This window comes from Engystomops pustulosus, chromosome 6 (genome assembly GCF_040894005.1).
Source record: "Engystomops pustulosus chromosome 6, aEngPut4.maternal, whole genome shotgun sequence".
Classification (NCBI taxonomy): Eukaryota; Metazoa; Chordata; class Amphibia; order Anura; family Leptodactylidae; genus Engystomops; species Engystomops pustulosus.
In genome coordinates, this window is record NC_092416.1 from 78990071 (window position 1) to 79004421 (window position 14351).

Below are 14351 nucleotides of genomic sequence, written 5' to 3' on the forward strand. Positions count from 1 at the left end.
CTTTATCCCCCCTTCCCCCATTCTCTCCAATCTATCCTATTCTGAATAACCCTAATTTCAAACCAGAGAGAGAAGATCGGAAATTTAGAGAATGGGCACAACATGGGACGATGTATGCCAGGGATTATATAAAGGAGAACGCTTGGTGGTCACTGGAGGACCTACTTACACGGGAGAAACCCAGCCACCTGGGATACTGGAGAGCAAACCAACTACACCATTTCTTGAATGCATTACCACATGCTAGCTCTTTCTGTAGAGAATTAACAACCTTTGAAGAAATATGTTTAGGTGAAGGTCATATAGCCCACTTTGTTTTAGCAGTATATATGCAGTTAAGAGAGAGGAAGACCAAAATTCATTGAGAAATGGGAAAGAGACCTTGGACTAAATATAACAGAACAACAGGAAAATTATATTTATAACTTGGTTCATAGTTCCTCCATAGCCTCCAATACCCAGGAGCAAGGGTTTAAACTGTTATCAAGATGGTACAGAGTGCAAGTTGTACTGAATAGGATACATCCATCCATCTCATCATTGTGTTGGAGGTGCAGGGGGGAGAGGAGGAGAGGCTCTCCGATACACATTTTTTGGGAGTGTTCTAAAATTCCCCTCTGGAAATTGGTGGGACGAGTGTTGAGGCAAACAGATGAGCATGAAATAGACTTAGATCCACCACTCTGTCTGTTACACATGTTAAAAATCCCATTGGATAGATATAGAGCCTCAATCACGGGCCCTATAATTAATGCAGCAAGAGCGTGCTTAGTTTCAAATTGGAAGAGTACAAGTATGCCCACTTGTAAAGAATGGATACAGAGAGCTGAAGAGATAAGAAGGATGGAGGAGCATAAATGAAAGGAAAATATGTGTCATATCAGAAGACCTGGGAAAATTGGGTAGAATTCCAGGCAGACCATAAGAGGCTTTTTGAAGAATAACACTATTATTATTCTCGGGATTAGACAGGGGGAAGAGTTCCAGAGGATTGGAATGGTGGGGGGGATGAGGGGGAGAGGGGTTTTGTGTATGGTCTTTTTTTTTTAATCTTTTTTTTTCTTCTTTTCTCTACTGCTTCTTCCTCCTTTTGTGTGTAATGAGTGGAATTCATATTTTAATATTATATATCTTTGGTAACGGGGGAGGAAGAGAATGTCATATATGTATGGAAGGTGTCAGGGCTGGGAGTCTGTGGACCCTCTGGACCACCGCGGGAGATGGTACTAGCCGACAAGTGGGACCGGACTCTAAGTGGCACCCGGTCTTCACCAGAGCCTGCGCCAAAGCAGGATGGACTCGCTGTGGCAGGATACCGCCAGGTCGTTCCACAGGTGCGATTAGCCCGCGGTGGCTGCCAAGGTAGTAATGCAGGAAACAGTCTGTACACGGGGTGATAGCAGGAGAACAGCACAAGAAGGCACACTAGGACTCACGTCAGGAATCACAGGAGCTGGCACACAAATCAGGAACACAAGAACAGACTGGCACACAGGAACGCAGGATTCGCAGGAACGGACTGGCACACAGGAAAGCAGGATACACAGGAATGGACTGGCACAAAGGAACGCAGGATACAAAGGAGAGCTTTCTCTTCAGAGAATGGCTTGAAGATCCGGCAAGGGTCACAGGAAGGGGCAGGAATTTATATCAGGTCAGCGGCAATTATCGGCGCACTGGCCCTTTAAATCTTAGTGCGCCAGCACACGCGCCCCAGGAAATGTGGACCCGCACACCGAGCCGTGGGAGCGCCAGAGACCGCTGCTGGAGTCAGGGAAGTTAAGAAGCGACAGGCTCCGGGGGCACACGGAGAGACATGGGTGCGCCCGCGATCCAAGACACGGATCACAGGAGCACCTATGACAGTACCCCCCCCCCCTCGGCCTCCCCCTCTTCTTCTTGGTCCCAAGAAATCTCTGGAGGTGAGTCAGATCCAAAAATATTCTCCTCACGCTCCCAGGATCTCTCCTCAGGCCCGAGCCATTCCAGTCTACATGAAAGAATCGCTTACCTTTTAAGTTTTTGATGTCCAGAACCTCCTTTACTTCATATACATCTGAGGAATCAACCCCAGGAGGAGGGGCTTGCTGGGAGAAGCGCTTCAAGTCGACATGCTTCAGGAGGGAGACATGAAAGGAGTTCGGGATGCGCATAGATGGAGGAAGACAGAGCTTGTACACCACTTGATTGATTACCTCAAAGGAACCAATGGAGCCGAGCCAGTAAACCCCAAGTCCAAGGAATTGTAGGAAATCTCAGCCCAAGGTAGAAGGTCAGTCCAGTTGTCTTGATGAGCTGAGACAAAGTGGCGGAGATAGCAATCCAAAGTCAGAAATTGGACACAAACTGGACTCCTCGATCGGACATGAGGTGTAACGGAAGACAATGCAGCCGGAAGATATGTTCAAAGGACAAACTGGCAAGCTGTGGGGAAGACGGAAGACCTGAAAGGGAAACAAAATGGGACATCTTGGAAAACCGGTCCGTCACCACCCAGTTCTGCCGGAAGAGACAGGCAGATCGGTGATAAAATCCATTGCCACGTGGGACCACAGGCGACTGGGTATCGGCAACGGAAGTAACAGTCCAGCCTATTTGAGATGAGAGGCTTTGTTGCGAGCACAGGAGAAGCAGGATCCCACAAACTCCCGAACATCTTTGACCAGGTCTGGCCACCAGGAGATGAGGGCCACGGTGCGTTGCAGCCCAGGGTGCCCAGCCACACGAGAAGAATGTCCTCAAGATAGAATCCTCTATCTTGGTCTAACACAAGTCTTGCAGGGTTGTAGCTGACGAAGATCCACCGGAGCTGCAACAACAAGCTTGTCAGGAGAAATAATGTGCAGAGGAGTTTGTTCTTCTCCAACAACATCTGAAGCACAGGACAGGGCATCAGCCTTGATATTCTTGTCAGCCGGATAAAAATGAATCAGCAGGTCGAAGTGGGAGAAAAACAATGACCACCAGGCCTGCCTGGGATTCAGGAGCTGAGCTGTCTGGAGATACAGTAGGTTCTTATGGTCAGTGTACAGCTGAACAGTCTGTGGACCCTCTGGACCACCGCGGGAGATGGCACTAGCTGACACCTGGGACAGGAGTATAAGTGGTCCTGGTCTTCACCAGAGCCTGCCACAAAGTGGGATGGACTTGCTGCGGCGGGATACCACCAGGTTCCACAGGTGCGACTAGCCTGCGGTTGCTGCCAAGGTAGTAATGCAGGAGACAGTCTGTACATGGGGTGATAGCGGTAGAACAGCACAAGAAGGCACACTAGGACTCAAATCAGGAATCGCAGGAGCTTGCACATGGATCAGGAACACAGGAACGGACTGACACACAGGAACGCAGGATACACAGGAATGGACTGGCACACAGAAACACAGGATACACAGGAACGGATTGGCACCCAGGAACGCAGGATACACAGGAGAGGTTTCTCTTTAGGGCAGTGATGGCAAACCTTTTAGAGACAGAATGCCCAAACTACAACCAAAATCCACTTATTTACCGTGAAGTGCCAACATGGCATTTTAAGCAGTAACTTATTGCAAGGTGTTCTTCCACATCGTTCAATTGTATCGGCCCACCTAATGCCACTAATACAGTTGAAAGAAAGAGGGCAAATAGCTTCTCTCCAGGGTTTCTCTGTACAGGAAGAATGGTGGATCTAGCAGGATGACCTCCAAAGACAATGCAGTTCTGTCAACACCTTCTCACTTTTCCCGCAGTTCCAAACAGCCAATGAAGTACCACTTTAAAATAGCGCTGAGAGCAGCTTCTCTTAAGTTGCCTGCGACTGCAGAAAGATTTGGTGAATTTGATCCTATTTGGTGAACTCTGTCCTGCAGTGATGGCCTGAGTGCCCACAGAAAGAGCTCTGAGTGCCACCTCTGGCACCCCTGCCATAGGTTCGCCACCACTGCTTTAGGGGATGGCTTGAAGATCCGGAAAGAGTCACAGGAAGGGGCAGGAATTTCTATCAGGCCAGCGACAATTATTGGGCCTTTAAACATTATGGAGCTGGCGCATGGGGATGCGTGCGCCGAGCTGCGGGAGCAGCGGAGACTGCCTCTGGAGCCAGGGAAGGTAAGAAGCGCCGGGCTCCGGGAGCACACAGACAAGAATCGCAGGAGCACCCATGACAGAAGGTACCTATGGTGTTGGGTAGGTCTAATATCTCGATATTAGATATTAATGGGTGGGAGGGAGGAAGGGGTTGTAAAAATTAGGTGCCTCGGCTTATACTCGGGTCAGCTTATACTCAAGTATATGCAAGTACATTTTAATAAAATTGAAGGTGTTAGTTTATAATTAGAACCTCAAGTTTAGATTTCTTAAAGGTGTTGTCTGGGATCATTCGTGTCTTATGAGCCCATTGTTAAAAATTACAAATACATTATAATCATGTTTCTTCGTTGCTTCGGTCCAGTGTGGTGCCCACAGGCCTCAGCATATGTGCAGTCAAGGCAAAGTTATCCCTTGTGTTTGTATTCTGCTTTTTATTGTGCATTAGTTTTAACTATACCTATATAGATATGGGTTAGTGCTATTAACTAAGAAAGTAAGAATACTGCTGTATCGGCTGTGAACTCTGCTGAACACTATATAAACATTTTAGGATTTATAAGGTCACTGTGACAACCTGTTTGACAAGCAGTAAGCAAACAGTTAGGAAACTGACAGTAAATCTTCCATGGGGGCTGCTGCTCCCTTTTGGCTTTGCATCAACAAAACATGTTTCTCAAATATGCCAAGTCCATGCACACCTGAAGGCTGATGTCATTCGGCTCTCCCTTAATATCATGTTATATGTTACTGCGGTAATAAATGAGGGCTTGTTACATACTCATCTGACAGTTTTATCTTACATTGATATAGTAAAAAGTGCACTGTACCTTAATTCACCTCTACACACCTCACTAAACTATGTATTCCACTAAAGGATGTACACAGAGAAACAACAACAGGACAGCGATACACTACAGAACTGTGAGGCTCCTGTCAAATCTGCACCAGCCTTTCCTGTTGTCCAGCTACTTTAGAGGAGCAACAAGAAAATATGAAAGAAGAGGATGCTTCATTGTAATGTACATGTGTCATGAAATAATCAGAAATAATCAGACTTTAGAGTGCCTTACATGATCTGGAAAACAGATACCATATATACTCGAGTATAAGCCAAGTTTTTCAGCACAATTTTTGTGCTGAAAATTCCCCACTTGGCTTATACTTGGGTATACAAAAAAAAACAACTTACTACTCACCATTCCGACGGCTCGGACAGCTCCTCCATGCCGCACGTCCGCGACAGCTCCATGGCCACGCCTCTTCTGTCTTCAAGCTATCAATTTCCTTTAATGTCATTCCAATCAATTATTTTATATTAAATCACATTTTGTTACATAGTGGCCCAGAATTATTAATTCTGATATAATGGTCCCCAGAATATTTATTTTAATATACTTACCCCCAGATATTTAATTTTTACAAACTGACCCCTCGATTTATCAAATTATAGAATGGCCCACAGGTTATTTATTTGTACAGATTGGCCTTTTCGTCAAGTCAGAGTCCGTTTCAATGGCATGTGCGTCTTAAAGACACAGATGCCTTTAAATGTTTTAGCAATGTGAACCCTTTACATTTACATTACCCTGTAAGCCGTTTACACACCAAGGGTTTTGCTGTAAAATGCAACTGAGAAAAGTGTCATCCTACTAAAACTATAACATCTGAACTTTAAATTGGGTTAATGAGAATTCCTTTAAATGATGGCAATTGTGTACTAAGTCCTATATAACTCACACATCCAAAACAGAAAATGGGGGCATTGTCTGTTATCCACCAATTTCTCACACTTCAAGGAGGGAGTGCTAATGCCCAAAGGTGCTCAGCTTTCATAAAGTAAGATGCATTCAAAAAGTCCAGTGGTAGATAGAAAAAACAGCACTCACCACGGTAGTCGAGCGCTAAAGGAAGTGCTGTAGCAGTGCAAAATGGCTATTGCTCCTGTAACACCCTCCCCTGAATGCTTCAGTTTCAAAATAAAAGCAAGAATATTTTACTATTTAACTAGAGTTTAAATGTAATCGGCTAATTCTTAAAATTCATACGTTAATGTAGTGCTTATATGCTTTTATATGTATATTATTATATATAATTTTGTTACTGGATTTCTTTATTGACATTACAGTTGTGTACTGCAGCTTGCATAGTGCCTGCATCATCTTGTATTTGTAGGTTTATGTTTAAAATCTTTGGAACTGCAAATGCCTCAACAGCTGCTTGCAACCTAATATAGACGCGCACCAATTTGTCATTTACACCGTCAAACGAGTTTTAACAGTTGTCCCATTAATCTTATTATTGTAATTATTGTGCACACAGTGATTATATACTGTATGCTTTATTATGGCGGAGCTCAGTGTGGAAGAAGATATTATTATTAAGATATCAAGTGGAAAATGTTCCATACTTTTTATGGAATTTACAGTTTTACAAAGGGAACATTCAAAGGGTTTATTAATTAAATCATCAAATGATACACAATATCACACACGTAATCACTGAGCTTTTGCTATGCTTAACTTAGAGCTGGACAATGGAATTAATATAAATAAAAGGTTAATTATTGTATACAATAGAAAATACATAAGTAATAGATTCTAGGGCACATTTACTAAGAATGTGGGAAACTGCGCTAAAAGTGCTCTGCCTATGTAAATCAGGCGCTCGGTGGGACTGAGCGCTGGAACGCTCCTTAATTTGTGTCGCATGGTGGCTAGCACAGTAGCCCCACAAAACGGCCACGCGTGACACATTTGTGGTGCAGACACTTCTTAAATACCTGTGCAAACACTTTACACTTGAAAGAATGTGCAAAGTCTGTCAGAAAACTGGCGCAAAACCCTTAGTAAATGTGCTCCTCAGTGACTCTCACTATTTTATAAAGATATGTTTGCTGACAGTGAATTGTAACATTTTTGCTTACTTGCTTTTTTCTTTATGTGTTATACATACACTGATTTTATGTGTTAAGCTATTGTAACCTCTTTCATAAGGGGGGGGGGGGACAGATCTGGAGGATGTATCCCATTGTATAAGGATATAGTTCAATACATTATAGCCCTCCATTGTAAGAATACCTCAGGAATCTTCTCCATGTATCATCACAACACATATAAAAACAAGATCTGAACTTAGCCTCAGAAGGGGGCTAGCCTGTATGACTCTTCAGGACAGCATCACTACTTCATGCATCCTGCATATTCAACATCAGGGCCAGCATCAGCACTCGGCATACCAGGGCAAGTGCTGTGGTCCAGGGCTCCCAGGGGGGCCCACATAAGGCTGTACATAAGGAATCCATGAAGTGAGGGAGCTTTATCTAATAAATCCAAAGGAGATGAGGGGGCTTTATATAAAATGACCATGAGGGGGCTGTTTGGTAGGATAAACTAGGGAATATTTTAGGGAACAGGAGACTATTTAGATTCTGAATTTTTAATGCCATCACGTGAGTTCACTGCAAAGGGGGCTACTAAGGCTCTGTTGCCCAGGGGCCTACAGGAACCTGGAGCCAACTCTGTTCAACATTCAAACTTCTTTTATTTGTTACAGTTAATATATATTTCTTGACCTGTATCCAGTTCATAGGTAGATATTTCATGACAGTTTTCTTGTGACGAAATAGGTCAAACAGCTGAATTTCCAGTGAATTTCAATGGAATCAATGGAAGATCAGGTGTCTGCACTTCCCACTGTGCTAGCACCCAAACCAAAACCAATAATCACAGTCCACAGCAACAATGAATCGCTGTCTTACATTAAGAGCTCTTTCTATCAAGAAGGGAAAACTGTTAGTATGAAATCCCATCCAAGTTCATGTGGCATTTGCAGATGAAGAGAGACCTCATGATCAGACAGACTGGGCCGACGCCAGGGTGTCGCATTCTATGGATAGCTCTCAGCCATTGCTGTGTTGGGATGCCACCTGGCTGTGTGAGAACTTCGTATGACCTCTGGCTGCACTAAAGGAAAATAAGTAAAAATACAAGAACCCCACCATCCATTGTAATTAGAGCACTTGAGTATGCTTTGTCTGCAGCAGCTATGAGCTTCACTAAATATCCCACTCAGAAGTGAGGACCACCCGGCAGCAAGACGTGAAGTTCAGCAACTGTTCTCCCAAGTCATGATTGAATGACAAGTCTAAGAGACACAAAGGAATGCAGGTGCCGGTGATAAATCTGCTTGTAATGCCAATAAAAGTATGAATTTTGAAACATTGGCAAAGTTAGATTTCTAATATTTGAGCCTTATTGTTTCCTAAAAAAGAAAGTAAATAGCAATCCCATAGTTAGTCACAAAAACACAAGCATAGTTACCACTTTACCCTGTGCTCCAAATATTTTCCAATGTCCTGTGATCAGTTACTATCAGTAAATGTGACCAGGCATGTGCCTTCCCTATTAGTTTGTGGATTAATGCGACAAAATAGGTGCCTAAAAGTCTTTATAAGAGGCATTTAACATGCATGAAAAAGTAGTAATTCCTAGCACATGGCCAGTAAATTGCAACATTTCCCCCTTTCGTCACCTCCATGACCCTTTTTTTGAAAAGTTAGAAGTGTGAGGCAGAAAGCAGGGCAGGCCTGGGTCAGAAACGCTCTGGCCTGGCAAAGTTACTACAGCTGGTGTAGATTTTAGGCAGGACTTAGCGTAGAGTTCATCTGGACTGGAGCCTCTTAGTATGTCTGGTGTGATGTGTGCTGGCTGGCATTAATAAATTCCCATATCTTTTCATATCATATCATATAAATTCCTGTATCATTCACAATTATATATTTCTATAGTGTAGAAACATTTAGCTTCCAATGCTTTGTTAGTTTCTATTTCTGGGATTTCTTGTGCAACTATTTTACTGCCTTATCATAAAATGTTAAAATAAAGAAAATTGTTAATTGCAATTACTTCTAACTATGGAACAAAGTCATTCAGTGCCTAAAGGAGTCTCAGAAACACATGTGATCATATCCTTATCTGGGGTGACACATAATAATGAAATAACTAATAATCAATGATAGACTAATGCAGAAACGCCCTTTTAAAGAACTCACTGAGGAATCTACAGTGTTTTTTTCATCTGGTCTCTGAGGTTCCATCTGTACAGTGGATGAATAATCATCTAATTCAAATATGACATAATTGGGTTCTAAGAAAGTTGCTTTGATTATTATCATATTTGGATTCCAGGCTCCTGCATAACACCCTGACCGGTGAAGGGATTTGCTTAGATTTCATTGAGTCTTTAAGATTTATTTTCACCCAGGACTAAGCTATAAATAACCTATTTAAGGAGATCTGATGTAGTGTTAGACTCCTCCTATTAATTACAGCAAATGGCCACCTACACATGATGCCGTTCTATTCATCTGCCACTCACTGGAGACCTATTCCTATATATTGAGTCACAGGACAATGTATGACAGTTCATCTTTAAAAGATTACAAATAATTTCTTTAGGTATTTCCACCAGTAATTCCGAATGATTCACAATATATTTACTGAGTTTTAATGAGAAATGTTCATGTCTTCTAAGAAAGACAACACAACATTAAGATTACGACTCTTTACCTCTCAGACTCGGGCACGGACAGGTTAAGGACACAGATTTATACTTTGTTGAAGCACTTTGTGAGACCAAATGAAAGTGTAAAAATTTGGATGGAACTCCACTACCTGTTCTGGTGACAATAAACCTGAATGTTTGTCTTTAATCTGAAAAGTCTACAGAAGCCTTATACCCACACGAATCAATAGAGACAAGTATGAGAAGTGTGGAGATAGAGCAGGATACATATATATTTTTCCCTATTGTGGTGCCAATGGGATTTTTGGAAATAGCTGGAAAACATCTTTAAATTCTTCTAGACTGTCCAGGACCCCAAAGTCTGCACCATTGTGTATTTACGCAGGCTTAAGCCAATGTCGGGTTCCCACATTGCGGGACAAAGGTGAACCAAGGAGGCTGGTAGTGAATGGTTGCTGCCGGGACTAGACCCCAAACAACAACAACAGTGATGATTGTTGCTGTAACAGTGTAGTTTTCACCAGTAACTGTGGGAAAAGAAAGACATTTACAAAAAAACAGTTCCCAAAGGTCATTCTTAAACAGACATGTGATAAATGCGCATCTCAAAATGTGCACCCTAAAGTTCCAAACACTATTAAAATGTCTGTTTTATGGCAACTCTTCAGATATAAAGCTCTAATTTTTCCAGATTTTAAATCTAAAAATTAGTTTTACCCTTTCCCTGCCAAGCATTTCTGGAAATTAGATGCATTATTGGCCAGAGCAATTTTTACAATTTTGACATGTACTTGAAGTCAGGATATATCACATACATCCTCGATCATAGAGGTATCACCTTGTGAAGACATATGAGACACGTCCTTGGCAGGGAAAGGGAAAGGAAAATGCAGACCAAAAAAAAAAACAATAAGAATCTGATATTTCTACAAAAAAGGCGTAAAAATCCTCTTGGTAGCCCAAAAAATGAAAATGTAGAGCCATTAAAAGAACACAAAATTTTGTCAGGAAATCTTTCATCAAAATCAAGTAAGATAGAATAGGGAAACTCAGTCATAGTTACCAGCACCATGACTGTGGTAATCTTCAACCACAGTCAAGCATTAGTGTAACAGCCTGTGAAACCAGAGCACAGTGTAACAGCCCATAAAAGCCTATGAAACCAGAGCACGGAAGGGCTATTTTAACCCCTCCATTTGCATAATTTTAAACATTGATTTTAGATGGAAGTAGGTAATGGATAACAAATATAATAAGATTACCACAGTCATGGTGCCTGGATCTATGAGTAAGTGTCCCTAGTTTCTCATGCTTCATGCTAGATTTCCTTTAATATGACCAATACTATGTGAAATAGTCATCCTTGCAGTTTATACACACATAAATATGGTATTCATAGCACACTGATATGTTCATAAAGCAAAGCTATATATTTTTCTGCCCTCTAACAGTGTAAGCTCTGTCAAAATATAAGTAAATCCAAGCACTCCGTATGGGTTTTTTTGATGCCAGAAAGTGATATTTTATTTACACAGAAGTGATCAAAAGGTGTGACGTTTCGACCTACACTCAGGCCTTTGTCAAACACGATCAGGATGGAGGTCTGGGCATAGCTGGCTGTGCTGGCGAGCATCAGGTATTGACACTGTGGGGCAGATTTACTTACCCGGCCCATTCGCGATCCAGCGGCGCGTTCTCTGCACAGGATTCGGGTCCGGCTGGGATCTATGAAGGTAGTTCCTCCGCCGTCCACCAGGTGGCGCTGCTGCGCTGAAAATCATCTCAACGCGCCGGAATGCACCACCTCGGACCAGGTGAAGGTAAGCGCTTCCCAAGCGACACTTTTTCGGTTTTTATACGTCGGGTTTTCGTTCGGCCACGCCCCCCGATATCCGTCGCGCGCAAGCCGGCGCCGATGCGCCACAATCCGATCGCGTGCGCCACAATCCCGGGGCAATTCAGGTACAATCAGCGCAAATCGGAAATATTCGGGTAACACGTCGGGAAAACGCGATTTGGGCCCTTAGTAAATGACCCCCTGTGTGTCTGTGAGGTGGTGTGTCTGTGAGGCGGTGAGCATACCGCCTCACAGACACACAGTGTCAATACCTGATGCTCGCCGGCACAGCCAGCTATGCCCAGACCTCCATCCTGATCGTGTTTGACAAAGGCCTGAGTGTAGGTCGAAACGTCACACCTTTTGATCACTTCTGTGTAAATAAAATATCACTTTCTGGCATCAAAAAAAAACCATACGGAGTGCTTGGATTTACTTATATTTTGATATAATTGGGGTGGGAACCCTAATCCCCAACAGCACCCACTATCGATGTGCGACCGCACAAATTAGTGTAAGCTCTGTAAACCTTGTAAATTGAATGAAAAATGTTATGAGAAAATGAAAACTACCATAAATATCATCCACACAAGTCAATTAAGGACGGTCTTCATGAAAACCCTCTATTGACAGTATCATGTGTTTGTAACATATTGTCACATAGAATAATCAGTTTAAGGACAATTCTTGTACTATATGGCCACATTGCACACACAGGTTATATTATTTCAGTAAATGCTGTAAATAGAACTTACCTCTAGGGATGCATCAATCAAAGTCATAGAGAGAGAAAAACTTGGCGCACAGATTTACATTCCTTTCAAATGTAAGTCTTGCATGTCCCTCATAGCAGTTACTTAAAGCTGTACATGAAGGAATGTGGAAATGCTGTCATCCTATCATTTATTTTTAATTACAGGTAGAAAAAAATGACATTTTTAAAAGGCTGATTATTTTTACAAGAGCAATAATGTAATTCCTTCCATAGATGGGAGAAAGTACCGTCAAATAGACATGCCATAAGTGTATGATTAGAGAAATGTGATTGTTGGGGCCCCTATTGATCCCAGGAAACAAGGTCCCCAGTCACTGCTGTGAGGGAGGTACATGTGCAAAGATTTTTTTTATATGGCAACCATTTCAATAGTCATTTGTTGAATTTGAATCAGAGGGGATTCCCTAGGGATCAGACCTCACTGAACATAGTTCTAAGGTGTAACACAACAGCAGTTAAAACAACTTTCATACATTTGTTGTATGTTCTTTTCAGAATGGTTTTTTTTATGACGCCTCAAGTGCCCGGTTTTCATGATCCATTGGGGTTCCAATGGTCAGCATGTTATCCCCTATTCCCTGATGAGGCATTTGATGTGGCTGGACAACCCCTTTTAAACTTTAATTTTTCTGTTTCAGTTTCTTTGCATAACTATAGATTTTTTAATCTATTGTTTGTCAATGATGGGTATTTTCTTCTTGCCTCAACTTCTCCTCTGCCCTGTTAATTGTATATACTGGTCTTCTCTACAGCAGTCTCATGGCCATGAGAAGCAATACCCGCTTACGTAAATGTGGTAATACCTATTCTGTACATAAATATGAACATAAAAATTTTGCACAAAATATATAATTTGGTTATGTCTTGGCATTAAAAATCCTTCAAAATATGTAATAGAATACAAAAATCACCCATAATAGTTCACTGCTTGTAAATGTAGCAGTCAGTGATCTCCATAGCCAAAGAAAAAAAGAAAATGTTATACACGTAGCTGTAAGAATGAGGAATGTAAGAGTCGGCCAAGCAGCGCTGTATCTGTAACATAGGAACTTTTTTCGTTAAGTCCTTCTTCAAAGTGTAGGTCCCTTGGGATGAAACAGTGAGAAGCGTCTGCACATACACAAGGGAAGAATAACTCTACATAACACGTAGGCCAAGAAGTATGTTGAGAAAGTTAAGATTGCTACTTTACATCACAGTCTGCCAGTTGTGGAGGCTGTCGAAGGAAGAGATTAACACCCCTTTCCTTATATTTGAAGATGCAATGATCATATTGTACTTGGGATCGGGTAAGGATACTGATAACACAAGATGTTTGGATAGTCATGAGAAATACAAAATGAAGATTCAATATATTGTTGCAGTAAATTATAAACAGTAAATAAATATTCCCAAAAATCACACCAAACACTGTTCAGCAACATTAATGCCTAGCCTAAACAATCCACCACTCTAAGGATGCTAAGGACGTTTTACATCAATCTAAAACAGTGAAATAAATTTGTTCTGTTAACTAAAGTTTTCTAAATATAATAGTCAGGAGGCCTACTTGTCAAATTTTAAAAAGCATGCTCTACTCACACAAGCAATCCATACTCACTTTGTCTAAGGAAACTATTGTCACTATAATAATAATTCCTTTATTTATTTAGCCCCAACATATTCTGCAGCACTACACAGAGCTTGCCAAATCAGTCCCTATCCTTAGTATGTTTTGGAGTGTGGGAGGAAATCATGCAAACATGGAGAGAACATACAAACTCTTTGCAGATGTTGACCTGGATGGGACTTGAACCCAGGACCCAAGTGCTGCAAGACCCAGTGCTGCAAACCACTGAGCCACTGATTTATCTGTGGGGTGGAAGGGGCAGAGTTTAATTATTTGCTGGTCCACAATGCACCAGTGTAAGAGAAGTGGTACAGAAAAGACATTTGCGGCACTCACCCATTGGAAGTATTCTTTATTGCAGTTTCACTTAAAATCAGTCCGACATAATACAGCCAAAGTGGGGCAGAGGTAGGAGCAGGGGATCAAACAAGGCGACAGCCGTTTCGCGCCGTCTGGCAAGGCTAGAGAAAGCGTCCCCTCGGCTTATACATGAGTCAATAAAGCTATACACGACTTAAAAAATACTTAAAAAATAATAA